This window comes from Danio rerio, chromosome 6 (assembly GCF_049306965.1).
Source record: "Danio rerio strain Tuebingen ecotype United States chromosome 6, GRCz12tu, whole genome shotgun sequence".
NCBI lineage: Eukaryota > Metazoa > Chordata > Actinopteri > Cypriniformes > Danionidae > Danio > Danio rerio.
The window spans coordinates 37,566,056-37,584,080 of NC_133181.1; the positions used below are offsets into that span (position 1 = coordinate 37,566,056).

Below are 18,025 nucleotides of genomic sequence, written 5' to 3' on the forward strand. Positions count from 1 at the left end.
CACTAACACACACACACAAAAGCACCAAGCAGACACACAAGCAAAGCTCTCTCTCTCTTTCTCATTCGCATAGCAATATTCGTGATATTGCTAGACAGCCCGCTCCCGTCCCAAATTAAACCCGTTACCGACCGCTCCCGCGATTTATTCGGAAATTTATGCAGACCTCTACCATGGAGCTCCGTAAACAAAGCAGCACGCGTCGTGTTTTTAACGTGACTTTGCACGCGATAAGAGAATATAGCGAGTTGACCTGATACAGTACACACGGTTACAAGTAACAAATCACAACTAAATACATTTGCAAGCTAGAGTAAACGAGGCAACAACTTTAATCGCACGTACTTACACTTGAGAAATGGAGGAAGAAACCCATCCTGACGTCCATCAGTAAGTTACTCTTTACTGATCCTTCCTTTAACAAACGCAGATGAAGTATTCTTTGTAGCATGTAGTTTCCAGAAGTTTCCAGTAGTTTCCATCTGCTTGGTTATAATGCTGAGGTTTCATCTTTGGGTAGACCCTCGATAATATCCATCTGCAGTGTGACTTCAATTGACCGGCATGTTTGTGTGCGTGTGTTTGTGGGTGTGTGTGTGTGTGTGTGTCTGGGTTTCTGCGTCAGAGGGCGGGGCCTCAGAGGTTTGAAATCTCCCGGGTTTGCGCGTGCACGTGAATAACTTGGTTTCGTTCGTACGTCATGGCGAAACACCTAATGACTCGGTATCAAGGCGACTCATTTGAAGCACTATGAGTCGACTCTTTTATAGATGAATCAACCGTTTTTAACACTGTATTCTTACAGATTTAAGCCTTAGCTGGATACTTCACTTCACTTAGAGCTGTGTTACACACTACATGGAGGGGAATTTTCAAAAACCTATAATATGGGCTCTTTAATCATCTATTCCACTAATTCACCCTGCTGAAAAAACAGGTTTCCCTCTCATTTGGTTAAAATCGAATTTTACCCACTGTCCAACATCTAATGCAAACTTTTGTTTGTGTAAATCTGTGTGTAAAAACAAGCTAAAATGTCTCCTGCATTTCTAGTTATCTATGCATATATTTGTATGTTATTCATTTACAAAAAAATCTTGTTCTTTAATTTGTTATATTTCCATCTAAGAAAACATAAAAACAATAAATAAATCGATGCGGTTATCACAAAAATGGCAGAACAAACATTTTCAGCAATAGTCTCTTCGAATCAGCACATCAGAAAGATTCTGCTTTGCTCAAAGGAATTAATTACATTTAGAAAAAAAAGAAAAAAAAAAAATATAATGCAATTTTTCTCAGTCGCTTTTGTGTATTTCTCACAACACTATTTACATTTGCACAACAGTTAATGCGTCTCTCATAACAATTAGTAATTTGTGGATACCATAGCAGTTTCTCATTCCTTTCAACAAATTGCAAATGCTTTTGGACATGCATCAATTGCTTGCATACAATTCTCTGCTGTTGTTGAATAGCATTATCATTTGCTTATGTCTTGTCAGTCAAAATTAACTAAACTTGTGAATGCTGAATAGTCATTCCACTTAAAACTAATAGTCCTCCTTTCATTACTTGAGTCATTACGAGCAAAATCTGTCAAGCTGATTTTACAAACAATTTTAAATATTTTTATTCCCCTAAAAATGTCTTCTAAATTGAACAATTTCATGAATGATTTACTGACCTGTGTATGTTGTAGGTTCAGTTCCAATATGTACTGCAATATTGTTTACAGTTGTGCACAGCTCTTCCCAAAGGAAGTTTATGTTTGTTGTAAATAAGGGTGTATTTATTATTTTGCACAATGCTGTGACTAAATTTGAATTGTAAAGAGCAAAAAAAAAGAGCAAATGCAGTAAAAATGTGAAACATACATATCCAGTTTCTTATATCCAGATACCTCACTAAATGCAGTATTGTCTAACTTTACTGGAGTTTTCAAATGGCTGTGCAAATGGTGTATAGTGCCGTCTTGAGTTGTCACCAAAAGCTGAGTAAACTGAGTAAACTGTTATAATGAAAACATGACAAAGCCATTTGACTATCTTGTTCATAAACAATGGTGTCAGGACTTTTCATGTTGGTGACACACACTTTCATTTACATCAATACTTGATTTTAAGGGATGAACTATCCATTTTGAGCGACTGACACGATTTTGCAGGTTATCAACTAGGTTTTGCAGTTTGTACTAATTGTTTAGAGAAATGCATTAACTGTTGTGCAAATGTAAGTAGTGTTGTGAGAAATGCACCAAAGCCACTGAATTTTTATCATATTAACAGTATTACAATTAAAAAAAAGATCTTACTATGTTTTAAAATGTAATTTTAGTCCTGAATTTGTATTCATGTCTCTAGAATGACACAAACTTTTAGAAATCATTTTAACACTTTTGAGTAGTAGTTTAGTGAGATATATTATAAATAAATAAAGAAACAGATTGATTTGTTTTCGATCTAATTCCCATTTCTTGCATTTACTTACAAAATCCAGGAAATAAGCTATTTAAACAAACCTTAATTTCAAACCAACCTACAAATGTTTACAAAAATTATTAAATAAAATAATCTTTTTGAATTACATAAATCATGATTTTGAAATATCAAATATGGAAATAATTTTTGAAAACTTGAAAATGATCATTAATTGAATTGTCTTTCATGTAAAAAAACCTCTTTATTTAAAGATTATTCTGACCAGAGATAATAGACTGAAGCAATTCACAGCTCTTCTATTTTATCCATGCTGACATTAAAGTCATTTGCTGTTTAGCTTTCAACCACAATATATGCTCTTGAGAACTCACTAATTTAACTTTCAATCCTTTTTAGAGCATGCATTCCACACAAAGTAACTGGACGTGGATGTGTACCTCAACATGCAGTGTGTCAGTTGCATCCATGATGATGACTGCATGCAGTAAAACTAAATCATGAAAAGTGAGGTGGACATAAAAGCGATTTTAAAAAGAGAGCTGGATATGACCACCCTGTGCTCAGTGGAATTTACACCCTTGACTGACATTTAGAACAGGGAAAAATGTGTTTCATGTACAGCGGTTCAACAAAACTTCTGTAGTGAGAAATCACTTATATTTGGTGAGATTAAATCATAAACAGACTCGATAACACTATCACAAAAATGTAATGCCAGAAAATCACTTCGTTTCTTCAAATGTAATAAAGAGAAACCATCAGTGACTTGGAGGAACTTTTTAAACACCTCACCTCACAACACATACTGTCGAGCCAGTGGTGCAGATAGATCCGTGGCCCTTTAGAGATCTCTTAATGTAAATACAGTACGATTGACTTGATTCTAGACGAAAATACTGGCTCTTCAGTGCAACCTGGCCAATTACACACTACACTACTAAGCCTTCTTGTCCCCTCAGTCAACACGACTCACATGCAATAGGTGAAAATCACTTTTAAAGCAAAAAGAGGCCTCGAGCAGAGCCTGGTTACCTCATAAACAGCATGAGGCCCGTATCAGGAAAGAGGAAATGAAAGTCAAAAATAGTGTCAGTGATTTTGCAATGAGGACACAGTGTGCTCTTTCAAATTAAATGCATAGTGAGGCTCACAGAAAGTTATCTACACAAGCATGCATGTACAGTTATATTAGGTGGCTTTAACAGGTTAGTGTTTTCCTAATGAGCTGTGAAAACCACAGCACTAAAAAGTAAACAGTACATTTTATGCAAAGCTTTTGTCACATTATTAGATTTTTTGTAGGCCTATATGAAGAGTTTGGATGCAAAAACCTTTATAGGCCATCTGAAATGTTCTCCTAAAATGAATATTTTTGTCAGCCTCCAATGTTTTTGTTCAGTTCTTTCACTTTAAAGGCAATGTAAATAACTTATTCGTCACTATAAAAGTAAAATTACTGAGCCTGCACACAGGAGTCAGAGAAAAAGGCTCATTTTAGAAGAAAATATCAGATGGATTTTAGAGGTTTTTGCATCTAAACTCTTCATATAATTTTTTTTTATTCAGGTCGATAGGTCTTAAAAAAGAGAAAATTATGCACATATCTACAAGACAGAAGATTTTAAATAAAAATTTTCAACAAATGAATAACAATAAAGTACAATAAAAGCACTTAGATTAATAGTCAGAATACAATTAAATGTCAGTAAAAGCTTTGCTCATAAAATGTTACTCTTAACTTAAACTAGCCTATACAGATTTTGTCAGAAGATCTAATTATTAGTGTCAAAATCTGATTATTTGATAGACTGGCAAGTAAATATATTTAATATTACAGTATATTGGATTATGTGGAATTTACATTATGCTATAAAAACAAGTTATTTTAAACAGCAATTTACAAAAGAACAGTTTATGTACACTGTAAAAAAAAAGCTGGGTTCCAGACAATTGATTTGTGTTGGGACAATCTGAAGTAATTAACTTAACTTAGTAGTTTCTACAAACTTGATTGAATTGAACATAAAACATTTAAATTGTCCCCCTCAAAAATGTAAGAATTGTGCTGTTTCAGCTCAATTTAAATATATAATTTGAACAAACAGCAAATGTCATTTTGAGTGTACGCTTAACAAAATTATAAGCCTCCCTGTGAAAATGTGTATTAAACTATAATACATTAACAATTAGTGATGGGAATAATAGCACTACAAAATATCCGGCGTTGCTAATGCAGATACTTTTTTCAGTAATACTCAAATGAGTTACTGTTTTTCCGTTACAACGCCATTGCCGTTACTGACAACAAAATGCTCATTACTATCAGGCATGTGATCAGCCGAGGACAAAAAAGAAGGAAGACGAGAGTTTAATAGGTTTTACCGATAAACTAATAGGTTTTAATAGATAATTGTACCGCAATGACGGGACAGATCCACACACTGCTGCTGGATGACGCTACTAACTCATTTTCTCTGTAATTTAGTGACTCTTTATTCCACTCGATAAATAAACTACCAGTCAGTCAACAATTTGAACTGTAAAAATATTAAATCTAGTTAAATTGAGGAGCCAAATGTGCTTTAACATTCCACCCTGAAAATTTTATCATGCATTGCTAAAAAGAGTTAAACACTTTCACTTTTTCCTTCAGCGTAGTCCCGGATTTGAATAGGTTTAATTAATTATAAAATATATTTTTAAATTGGTACTATCATCTAAACAATTTAATGACAATTTCAGGCATTACATTTCAGGTGCTAAGCTGTAGCACTAAATAAACAAAGACATCAGGACATGACTTGCAAAGAATAAAAACAAAAGTGCATCCTGGCTTTATTTGTAATGTACATAGAGCACACGTGGTCGTGACAAGCAAATGTGAGCGGAGAAAAAGTGCACAGCCGAGCACGCATTCAAAGCAATTCGTCATACGCGCACATTATAGGACTACACAATATCAACATTATAGAACACCACAATATCATTATACCCGAATGACGTCCGGAGTGAAGCAGTTAATGCTCCTTCTTGTTCACAATGATGAGCAATGAAGGCACAAACCATCAATCAGGTCTTCTGCTTTGATAAAGATGAACCTCACTAACACATGGCATAACCTTAGCAAAACTTACGCGTTTTAAAATGAAAACGTATTAGTGTAAACGGGGCCTGAGATTCCTGTGAAGAACGGGACCTGAGAAGAATCACATTCCTGTTCTAATTGAGAGGACTGAATCGGTTTTCATGCAAGCAGCGTCTCACTCAACCATAGGACCTTTCTTTCTCAGGGGTGAGTGTGTGTCTGGGGCTGAGGCGGGACACATTACCAACCAGTGATGATGATTGGTGTGTTTGTGAGCGTGGTGTAACTGAGAACATGATGACTGGCATAGATAGAGTACATTTTTATTGTTTTCCAATCAGAGGCAGAGTAGTGTTGGTTTTCACACACATGGGCATGCACAGTCAGTCACACACCAACGACCAGGAGTCAGAACGATGGCAAAACCAACAAGCTCAACAGTAGCTTTTGCAAACTGGAAATCTAAGCACTACTTTATCCTTAAAGGGCACCTAGGTTACCCCTTTTTTCAGATTTAATATAAGTCTTTTGCGTCTCTAGAATGTGTATAAAGTTTCAGATAAAAATACCCATCAGATTTTTCATTATACCTTTTACAAGATGCTGTTTTATACTGATTTCCAGCAGGGGGTGGTTTTGTCGTACTGCGCCTTTAAGACGAGTTTTTCCCGCCTACTGCTTCTACATGCCTCCTCCCTCAGCTGCGTCAGACAACAGACAGACGAAGGTCTGTTAAAGGAAGAAGGTCTCACGTAGCGTTTGTGAGATACTACAGTAAGAACTAACCTTTACTAATCAGTATTGTGAAGTTGCATTGATGAGTCACACACAATATCGTTACAAAGTTAACGTGCGCGCGCGCGCACACACACACACACACCGCAGATGACACACACACACGGGCAGGCAGACAGACAGAGCGCACTTAGCTTAGTTAAGGCTAAGCTCAACTACTGTGTGGATATCTGTTATGCTAATGTACAAAATAAATCTGATTTAACTTCCACAAACCGGGATTGAAGCGTCTTCTTTTATAATTGTTCTGACACGCGGCTGTGCTGATAAAGTAAAGCTGAAGTAAAACGCTGTAATTAATTACACACATACTCTGTTTTAAAACACTTTAAACATGTGAAACTTACTCTTAATCACATTTGATAATGATTGCTGATCCTAGCGAACAGAACAGAGCTTTTATTCCCGGTTGCTTTGCGTATGTCTGTCTGGTCTTGTTGACATATACACGCGACTACCGGTACATGTTAATGCGCGCAGCTGTCAATCAATTCGGTGGGCGGGGGGGATCGCACACCTACGTAATGGTGCGATCGATTTGAAAACAGCTCCAATTGGCCGACCCTTTTTTTGTAGTTAAATTGAAAAAAAAAGGACTGCGTGTGTTCATATCACCCCAGTATGACGGTCTGTACACTATACCAACACACAGATCTGTCCAAACAGCTTGAAAAGTAGATTTTTTACCATAGGTGCCCTTTAAAGTTCTAAACCATCTATTGTGTTTTACTGTACAACTATAGTAATTAGGGCTGTACAATATATTGTTTGTGCATCGATATCGTGATGTGTGTTTCCACAACAGTAAGATCGCAGGATTAGATTATGTATTATGTCGTACAACAGAAAGATATTATTAACATTATTTTTTTTATTATTCATGCAATGATGACCATGTTATTTTACATTTGATTGTTTTACTTCTGTAATTGAATACTTTTAGACTTCCCAGAAAACCATAAAGCAGTGTTTATTTATTTATTTTTGTTTTTAATTTGTTATAATTTATGCAGATGCACTGCATGGAAAAAGATTTTACCATCCCAGATAATCTGAATGAAGGAATTCTTTACAAATAGAAGTCATTTGTTGAAATTATATTCATATCGCAATATATATCGCAGCAAAACAAAATATCACAATGCCAGATTTTTCCAATATCTTGCAGCCCTGATAGTATTGATATTTATTATGATATGTTGAATTTGATGGTTGTCTCATGCATTGTCCCACAACAACATTAAAATCATGTAGATTAGTGTACAATGTTTTATATTTGTTTTAGTCATTTGGCAAATTAGATTTTTTTAGTTTAACTCTGTTTTATTGAAATATGTTAGTCAGAGAGCCACAGCATCAGATACACAGAATCATTAGACATTAACTGCTCCAATGTGGTGGTAGAATACAATTTTGCTCACGTTTTCTTTCTCTCTGAAGAAAACAATATAATTACATATTCATGCATTAAGGAAAAACAACAAAACAACAACAACAACAACAACAGTACAGAGAATAAATAAATACAAATACTCAAAGGGTACAACAGTAGAAAATAAAATAATAATATATATTTAAAAAATAATAATAATTAAAAATAATAATAATAATAATAAAAAACTATGCCAGGGGCAGGGAAAATAAGTCAGCTATATACTTGCATACATATACACAAACATATTTACATGTTTATTTATTATTATTATTATTTTTTTTTAAGTGTAAGAGGAAGGGTTGCCAGAAAGTGTCAAATTTTTCAGTATTACCGCAAACTGTATATCTAATCTTTTCTATTTGCATAAACTGCATCAGATCATGCATCCAATGTATGTAACTGGGTGGGGAAGGATTTTTCCAGTTTAGTGTTATGAGCCTTTTAGCAATTATTAAACAAAAGGCAAGTGCATTTGATTGTGTAGATGACAAAGAAACATTTGTAGGCTTAAGTCCAAATAGCGCTACTAGGGGGCATGGCTCAATATCTAAAAGAAAGCATTCAGAAATTAATTTAAAAATTGATGCCCAAAAAGTGCTTAGCGCTGGACAAAGCCAGAAAGTATGAAGAAGAGGGACTGGAGCTTGTCGACACCGATCACAAACTGGATCAAAACCAGGGTTAATTTTAGATATTTTTGCCTTAGTCCCATATACTCTATGCAATAATTTGAATTGTATAAGGGAATGACGAGCACAAATATAAGAGGTTTGTACACGAGACAGAGCCTTGGACCATTCCTCGTCTGTGAAAACATGATTGAGATCTGATTCCCAGCTCTGCTTTATTTTAAAAAAGGATGAGGAATCTAACTGTCTAATAAATTAAAAAAATGTTTTAGAAATTTTAGAGACTGCACCTTTACAAAGAATTAGATTTTTTTAAAAGTAACACAATAGGTATTTTCCCTGGAAATGTGTACTTTTATAATTATGTGAGTCAGTTAATATTTGTGAGAAGTAACTAGTAACTAATTACTCTTAAAGGAACGTGCCCAACACTGTTAACAATACATCAATACAATTTACAGTAAAAGCAGGTTTGTTTATATATATGGATGAATACATAAGCTGGTGTTTTAGACACAACACTTTATTTTTATAAGTCTCCATTTATAGAATAAAGCTGAAAAGCTAATGATAGTTCCATACAGATTTATGGACTAATAACTTAAATAATCTGAAATACATAAATATTAGCACACAAAACTGTCAAAATGCCATTATGTCTTTAAAAACTGGTATGATTATATTACAGCAATTGTTAACAACAATTCACAATAAAATGTACAAGACTTGATTTAAAACGCTCCACATGAGCTTTGTTTTGCACTACAACACTTCCTAACTCTAACTAGTCTCCCGTTATAGAAAACAGCAGAGAAGCTAATTATAGCTTCATATAGATGTGAGGCCATAAATTATCTAAAGGCCTCAATTAAATATCAGCACACATCAGTGTCAAAATCTGGTTTCAATTTGTGGTGATGCAAGTGAGAGCTTTCCAAGATCTGGGATCGTCACTTAACCAACCAAACAGCCAGAAAATGACAGTGAAGCGCTCTTCAAAATTACCTTTCAAGACAACTACAGTATTTGCACTCTGGGTTTCACTTCAGAGCCTCCCTTCATTGCAAATGGCTAAGAGTTTAATCACTTTCAATATATGATGGAAGTGGTAATCACGTATTTCAATTCAAGCATTTGTTCCACTTCAGGATTAGGGAACTTTAATATGCAGATAATAATTATTTATTTATTAAAGTTTTATAAAGTGTTTTAAGAATATCCATATTGCTGTATTTGCAGTGGTGTTCACCAGAGCACCAAATGGCTTAAGACTTAATACACTTTTTATTTTCAAACAGAAACATTTTCATAGGTTAATCTGGCTTAAGACATGCCTGAGATATCGACTGAAAAGTTATGATTTTTTTATAGTCATCTAGTTTACAATACACAATAAATCACACGGCACCATTTGTTAAAATTATAATTCAGGGTTTTACCTTTCTTAAAGCTCTGAATTGACTAAACTTACATTAACTTCTTTAACAAACATTTGGCATGGCACTATAACTGATTTCAAGTTTTACTGCGGTTTGGAAAAGTCAAGGTTTTAAAACACCCAAAATTTTCTGTTATGCCTTTCCTATGGTATATTTATGTTTTTTAATGTGTTTTTAAGACTATTTAGTTTTTTAGGGCAACAGTATATTTACATCAAAAGCTATTGGTCAGGCCATGATTCAGCAAACATCTGAAAAATTAATCGCTTATAAATCAACATCCAAGCATGCTATAGAGCTGTACAGTGCAGAAGCTTTACTTTATATCCAAAAAGAGAGAAAGACATCCAACGATATAAAGAAATCAGTGTTTGTGAAACTAATCAAAACAGCAAAAGTCAATGATTTAGTTTAATTATTTAGCCTGACATGTTTACTGTTACAAAATATTTTATAAAAAAAATATATATTGTGTTCACTGGGGAAAAAGTTGTGGTTTTTTACCCTTACATTTAAAAATAGAACATATTTTAGAGCAGTAATCACAACACGTGAAATTTTTATCCAAGATTATCATACCGTCAGAATCTTACACCAGCCCATGCCTATACATTATAATCCTTTTGCAAATTGATTAGTTTGAAACTCCAGTTCAATTTGAACATTTATGCACTTACAAAAAAAATAAAAATTTTTGAATGTTATTATACCTGTGAATACTCCTAATATTTTTAAAAGCTAATCATAGCATTATAAACATTCAGGAAAATGGTATGAGTAACAATTTTTAACAACAAATCACAATTAAACACATTGCAATTGAATTAAAACTCTATACATAGACTTTGTTTTGGGAGTAAACAATTCCTAACTCTTGTTAAAACAGCAGAGAAGCTAATTATAGCTTCATATAGATTTAAGGCCCTAAGTTATCTAAAGGCCTCAATTTGTGATTGTTTCACTTCCACAAACTTTTCACACATCTCCCCTCAGGCAGGTGATATAGATCTTTATGCACTAAAACATCTACCCATTTCATTATGGTAATACATTTACAGGGGCCTTAAGGTTTATGGTTTTTGTAACAGATAAAGCCCCATAACTGTAAATAATTGTATAGAAATATTTTATTTCTTATTTGTACAGTTAAAATAGTCAACAATGCACATATTGTATATATATATATATATATATATATATATATATATATATATATATATATATATATATATATATATATATATATATATATATATAAACTTAATATATACAGTTGAGGTCAGAATTATTTTTTTATTAAAATTAGAGAAGATTTTGTTCAACACATTTCTAAACACAATAGTTTCAATACGTCATTTCTAATAACTGATTTATTTTATCTTTGCCATGATGACAGTAAATAATATTTGACTAGTTATTTTTCAAGACACTTCTATACAGCTTAAAGTGACATTTAAAGACATTTAAGTAGATTAATTAGGTTAACTAGGTTAGGGTAATTAGGCAAGTTATTGTATAACGATGGTTTGTTCTGTAGACTATCGAAAAAATATATAGCTTAAAAGGGGCTAATAATTTTGTTCTTAAAATGGTGTTTAAAAAATTTTAAACTGCTTTTATTTTAGCTGAAATAAAGCAAATAAGACTTTCTGCAGAAGAAAAAAATATTATTAGACATACTGTGAAAATTTCCTTGCTCTGTTAAACATCATTTGGAAAATATATTAAAAAGAAAAAAATTCAAAGGGGGGCTAAGAATTCTAACTTCAACTGCTGCACATGTGTGCATCTGCAATAGTCACATTGCAAGATATGCAATGTTCGTTCTGATTAATAGTTGACCAAGAGCCACACAATTGTGTTCAATTGCTCTATTTATACAAAATACATACGGTTTATGCCAAAAAAAAGGTTATTCTTGCTTAGTTTTTTTAAACTTTATTTTCCAGTTATTTTAATGTCTTCTGTGTTCTTGTGTTGACATGTCTGTGTGTATGTATGTACACTGAGCTCCTGAAAAACCACAAAAATTCCTTATGTGTGTGTGCACACTTGGCGCATAAAACTTATTCTGATTCTGATTTAACTGTTCCATTTAAACATTTATGCAAAACAAACAAAATTGTACTTTCTGCTGTGACATCTGTTAAAGTAACACCTTTTTTCCAAGTTGCATTATTAAGCAATACCTATTGCACCACCGCGTCGCCATATATATATATATATATATATATATATATATATATATATGGCGACGCAGTGGTGCAATAGGTAGTGCTTTCACCTCACACTCAAAGCAAGAAGGTTGCTGGTTCGAGCCTTAGCTGGGTCAGTTGCCGTTTCAGTGTGGAGTTTGCATGACCCCAAATTAATAAAGGGACCAGGCCAAAAAGAAAATAAATAAATAAATATACACACAGACACACACACACACACACACACACACAGACACACAGACACACAGACACACAGACACACACACATATATATATATATATATATATATATATATATAGCATGATAATATTCCAACAAGAAACCATGACATCAATACTCTAAACATTTGAGCATATTTTAACAATACATTTGTGACTACAACAGCACATTTTATCTGAAAAACTGAACACGGCTGAAGTGAATGGATTTTATTCGCCAGGCTGATATTCACACGCCTGTAAATTTAGGTATGAAGAGAACATGTGTTTTTCATTGGAAACCTCTTTCTTTCATTCCTCCCTAAAGCAATGGTCACAGCATTGCAGATATTTTAACTTTCATGGAAATGCATAAATCCAAATCAAATGGCAGTTCCAGTAAAATTAGAGCCAGCTGATAGGCAAAACAGATGCAAGTGCAGTGACACATGTTACAGAATCAGGAGCTTTTGTGATGAACAAATATTTTCGCCTATTCTTCTGAAAACATTTTAAAAAGTGACTGAAATTATTACTCACTGCTAAATGAGATTCACACCTGAAAAAAAAGCTATTTATTTGCATTGATGATTCCATGACGAAACATTTTCTTCCACTGTGCCATGAAGTCATTTTCTGAGGCACTGCATCTGTGCACCTGCACGAAACACACTGGAATGTATCATATACGCTCCCAGGAGCTTTCTGACTTCAATTACACCTAACAACTTTGCCAGTGGAAAAATCATTTTCCATTTCCTTTTCTAAAAGCAGTTTATGAAGTGTTGCCTGAATCATACAAGACTCAGAGCAAAACATTAAGGAAACATATGTTTCCAAACAAACTTTTACACACTAATAAGTGAACATATTACTTTGCCACAATCACTGCACTGAAAATGATTTCTGCAAAACTGTTGCAAACAATTTATATGGGGAGAATTTAAACAAATTAAATTTAGTATCATCGTTGAATCAAATTTGTAACATAACATATTATTTTATGTTGTCTGCACTAAAATTATTTCACAGACAAGTTTTTAAGACATTGAATGCATATTTAATGAAAGCAAAGTGCACATGTGATTGTTGGAAATAGCTTTTATGAAAAATAAACTTATTTTTCAGTATTAAACAGAAAAGGTGATCATACTGAATTGCATTATATATTGAGTAATTGGATTTTTTTGCTGTCAAATTGGTAAAACCTAGTTAAAACCTATAATGGAGAAAGCTAAAAAATCATTTCATTAGCATTTTTAGGCTGCACTGACTCTTTGAGTCTATTAAAATGTTATCAAATGACTCTTATTCTAAATATGACTGACAATGACTTTTGGTTTATAAACTATTAATATAGCTGCTAAATTATCTTTTAGCATCACGGTAGAAATTATACAATTATTTTAATAAACAATAGTCTTTTTTTTACTTGGATTTTTTTTTTTTTGCTAAAACAAAAGAATTGAATAATCTAAAAGTACAGGTGAAATACATTTGTGTTTTAGTTTATTGCTTTAACGCTCGAAAACCGTTTTTTTGCATTTGACTCCACACATATTGAGTATCTAAACAAGATTACTAACTTCACTTTACATGTAAATGTAAGATTTTAAGTATTTTTTTGAAAATTAAATGCTTAAAAATAACATTTGGTAAGTTAAAATTATAATTAATTAACTATATATTTATAAATAAATGAAATTATTTACAATATACATTACAAATAATATAAAATTATGTGAACTTAAAATGTAAAAGCAATCATTTCTTCATGACAGATATTTTATCCCGTTTTAAGTTTCATTTGACTTAATTTTGATCTATTTAAAAAAAAATAAGCACATTTTTAATAGTTTATCTTGTTCTTGTTCATCTTGGTTTAAGTACTTGCATCTAAATCTAAAATTGAGAAGTTAGTGATGTTACTGTCCTCCAGTAAAATTATCAAATTAAAAATGCCATTAGTACAAGACCATGATAAATAAATACAAATTAAGCTTTCCAATGCATCATAATAAAATACTTAAATCCTTTACTAAAAACATAAATACATCTGGTAAAATAAAATTCAGTTTCTTGGCAACAAATAAAGCTGCTTCTGTTACATGAACACTTGTAAGGGAGGTATATAAGTGACCATGTGCAGTTAAGATGAATTATATGTTGAGTTATTGAACAGGTCAGGGCTGAATGTTTAATGCAGGTATTGAGGTCATGAACCCGTCCAACACAAATCAGGCTGATTTGCACAGCAATCTCTTAATTCCTGTGAATTTTAGAGGATAGAGGATGCAAAGTCTGTCATCACACCAAAGAGCCATAGGCTACATCAAAAATCAAGTTGAATGGATTTTGTATGAAAACAAAATAAAAACTATTTACATCAATATTTTATTATTTTAATCGTAACATTATGCCAGTATATTTAACGGTAATATGGTGGTTTTCCTGATGAGATACGATGATGTAAAAAATGTTTTTCATACAAAAGTTAATAGAAACATTAAATCATACACGTAGCTTACATTTAGTACTTTCTGTGAATTTGTACACTTTATTTTCACACAGATATCAGAATATGTCTAATTATTAAAAACAGCTATTTTTATTAATTTTTTTTAAGAATGTGTGATTATCAAATTATTTAACTTATTGTGCGCAATCCTTCATCTAAATAGCATCCTCATGCTAACTACACAGTTACATCGTTTTTATAAATCCAAATATTGCATTGTTAAATGGTAATGATTATTTCTGAGTCTGAACTATGGGCTATTAAACGGAGCAACTTTTTTGAAATATAAAAACGGCAAATTGTCCTCCTGTCAGTCCTGAGTGGAAGCAAGGAAAACTACATTGTACGTTAATATCCAAACAAGATCAATAACTTTAAGTACACTGATGTGAAACTTAACAAGTTCCTAACTCGTATGACTAGTCTGTTAAAAACTATATTCAAAACAGCTGGCTTGCAAAAGTTGACCAAAATCAAGTCGCTCTGCTATCCGCTATTTTAGTCTGCCATGCAAACAGAAGCTGTCCAATTCAACTTTAACACAAAAGACAGCGAAACTCACGAAATCACCTTAAAACTATCACAGTCAATCATAAACACGCACTCCTAAATCAAATAGAGGACGGTAACCAAGATTTCCTTACATTAACCAACAAACGAAAACAAAGAAAAGCACTGAAATTTGATTGAATGCAAACTTACTGCTTGCGCTGTTTTTTTCAAACCATTTGTCCAGAGTTCTCTTAATTCCAAGTTATGAATGTGTGACTAGGACGTTAAAAACAAACCTATCTCTCTATCCGAAGTTCTCCTTTAAGTCGCACATTCAGGCACTGTAAGCTGATGTAAGACACCGCTGGATGAAGAAAAAACGGAGAGAGAAAAAGACAGAGACAGAGAGAGAGAGAGAGAGAGAGAGAGAGAGAGAGAGAGAGAGAATCTAACATTCTGTGGATTCTTGGAATCTGGAAAAATGCCAAAGTCCCAAAATTCTTCGTGCCATACAGCAGGTTTCAATTAAGACAGACTCTGGTGACCAATCAGAGATTTTCTTGAATATTCATTTTCTGTTTTCTTATTATCCAGCAGCATTTACGAAGAAGCGAAATCTCTCGACAGAAATAAGAGTAGGTAAGTTTTATAATAATAATAATAATAATAATAAAAATAATAATAATAAAAATAATAATAAAAACGTTTGATAGTAGCAAAGTCTTTCTGAACGTTGTGGACATGTGCATATGATCAAATATTTCGCTGCCATTCAATAGCTCTTGTTGCTGTAGTGAATAGTGCATTTTTTATTTATTCCATCTTTGCATTTACCTTCCTAATGATAAAAACTAATTTTGTATATTTTTAGAAGTATATATGTATCAAATTAGTTTTTATTATTAAATTGTAGGCTTATACATGCATGTACACTACCGGTCAAAAGTTTGGGATCAGTAGTACTTTTAAATGTTTTAAAATAAGCTTATTTTGCTCACCAAGGCTGCATTTATTTAATCATAAACACAGTAAAAATTGTAAAATTCCGAAATGTTATTGCACTGTATAGTAACTGTTCAAAAGTCGTTTCGAATTTAATTTAACAATTTATTCCAGTAATTTAAAAGATGGATTTCAGCTTCAGTGTTCAGTCACATGATCCTTCAGAAACCACTCTAATATTAATTCATATTATTATTATTAATGGTAATTGCAATAAAAACAAGACTAGAGTAATCATTTCATTTGAAACTACATTCAATAAGAAATTGTGTATTTAAGTTTTTTTTTACATATTTCACTTTTTTTTTTTACATTTAATGAATGCCGCCATGATGAACAGAATAATTTTCTTAAAAAAAAAAAAAAAAAAAAAACACTGACCCCAAACTTTTAACCTGTAGTGTAGGGTCTGAGATGATTAGATAATTGGTTGTTAGCACTAATAGAGAAAATTAACAATAATAACTGTGGTGGTATACAGCATTTATTAGCTTTTTTTCTCCAACATTTAAATTGTAAAATCATGGAATATTTTATATTGACTAAATGAAGACTGGTCATCAGTACTAGATTAAAACAGAAGTAACATTTTACTCAAAACACGTACATAATGGCAAATACATGGAGTCAATATTAATTTTCTTTTAGGTGGTGTTTTATTTTTTCCCAAGAGCTTTGTTAAGCTGCCATAAGAAAATAAACAAAATAATGAGACCAGTTGAAAATGTGTTTTCAGTTTTTCTCATGTTCTGGTTTTACTGTGCAGTGTTTGAAGAAAATTGTCTGATAAAATTTCTTTTAAATAAAGGAAATATTGTCATTTACAACTTTTTTTTTTTGTTTTAATGGAATCCTGGGATTATTTCACCAAATATTGATTTTTTAACTCTTCTTAAGTTAACACAATGGCTAAAATATAACACACTGTGTTGTCTGCAAATTAATATAAAACGTGTAATCTTTTATGTTGAGCAGTTGCCTTTTTATGTTTATTTTAAACTACAATAGAAAATTGCAGAGAAGCCAAACTTTTTTTCTGTATATTTCCAAAAAAAAAAGAATAGTTATTATTTCCTGGTGAATCCTTTAATTTAGTTCGCCTTCCCCTTTAAATCCCTCCTCCTCCTCTACAGAGGAAAGTCATTCAGCAACATAATGAGAAAAGCAGCCCCAACATTTTTTTTCACCATTAGGTCTGGCTAGGGACAGGATATTCAATTAAAATTTATAGATGGAAAACCGATACAGGACTATTGTTATAGGAGAAAATGTGAAAAGAATTCAAAACTGATCTAAAGAAACACATTTCTGTGTCTCGTTGGATTACCAATAAAAAATATCAAGCCAGTGAAAAAGTTAAAGAATGGCCCACGTGTTACTCTTCATTATTCACAAAACATTATTCTGTCTATAGGTTTATGAATCTTCCTCACGTGCACAAATGCAAGAGGATGCAATGCCATTCTTCAAAGGTCATGGATCCCATATTTCATTTCAAATACTGTAAAGAAAATCGTGAGTTCCACACCATTCCTTCATGTTGTCACAACCCAAATCGATTAAGTTAACTTAATCGTTTTTACAAACTTAAGTGGATTGAACACACAGTTGAAGTCAGAATTATTAGCCCCCCCCCCATATATATATTTGACTAGATAGATTTCAAGTAACTTCTATACAGCTTAAAGTGACATTTAAAGGCCTAACTAGGTTAACTAGTCAGGTTAGGGTAGTTAGGGAAAAAATGCAAAGAACTTTTGACAAGTTTCTCTGGG

At 32.6% G+C, this 18,025-nt stretch overlaps 1 protein-coding gene across 12 annotated transcripts in view; it reads right to left on the bottom strand.

Annotated features, from left to right (window-relative positions):
* Positions 1–15,618, bottom strand: part of ddr2a (discoidin domain receptor tyrosine kinase 2a) — a 72,787-nt gene extending 57,169 nt beyond the window's left edge. For 4 of the 12 annotated variants that reach the window (XM_073905879.1, XM_073905885.1, XM_073905882.1 and 1 more), the window contains exon 1: positions 15,545–15,618. The gene's annotated coding sequence lies outside the window, so the exon portion shown is untranslated. Of the gene's footprint in view, positions 1–6,668; positions 6,741–15,458 lie in introns of those variants that run through there. The other 8 variants (XM_005166264.6, XM_073905884.1, XM_005166265.6 and 5 more) reach the window with 3 other exon arrangements.
* Between the last annotated feature and the right edge of the window lie 2,407 nt (positions 15,619–18,025).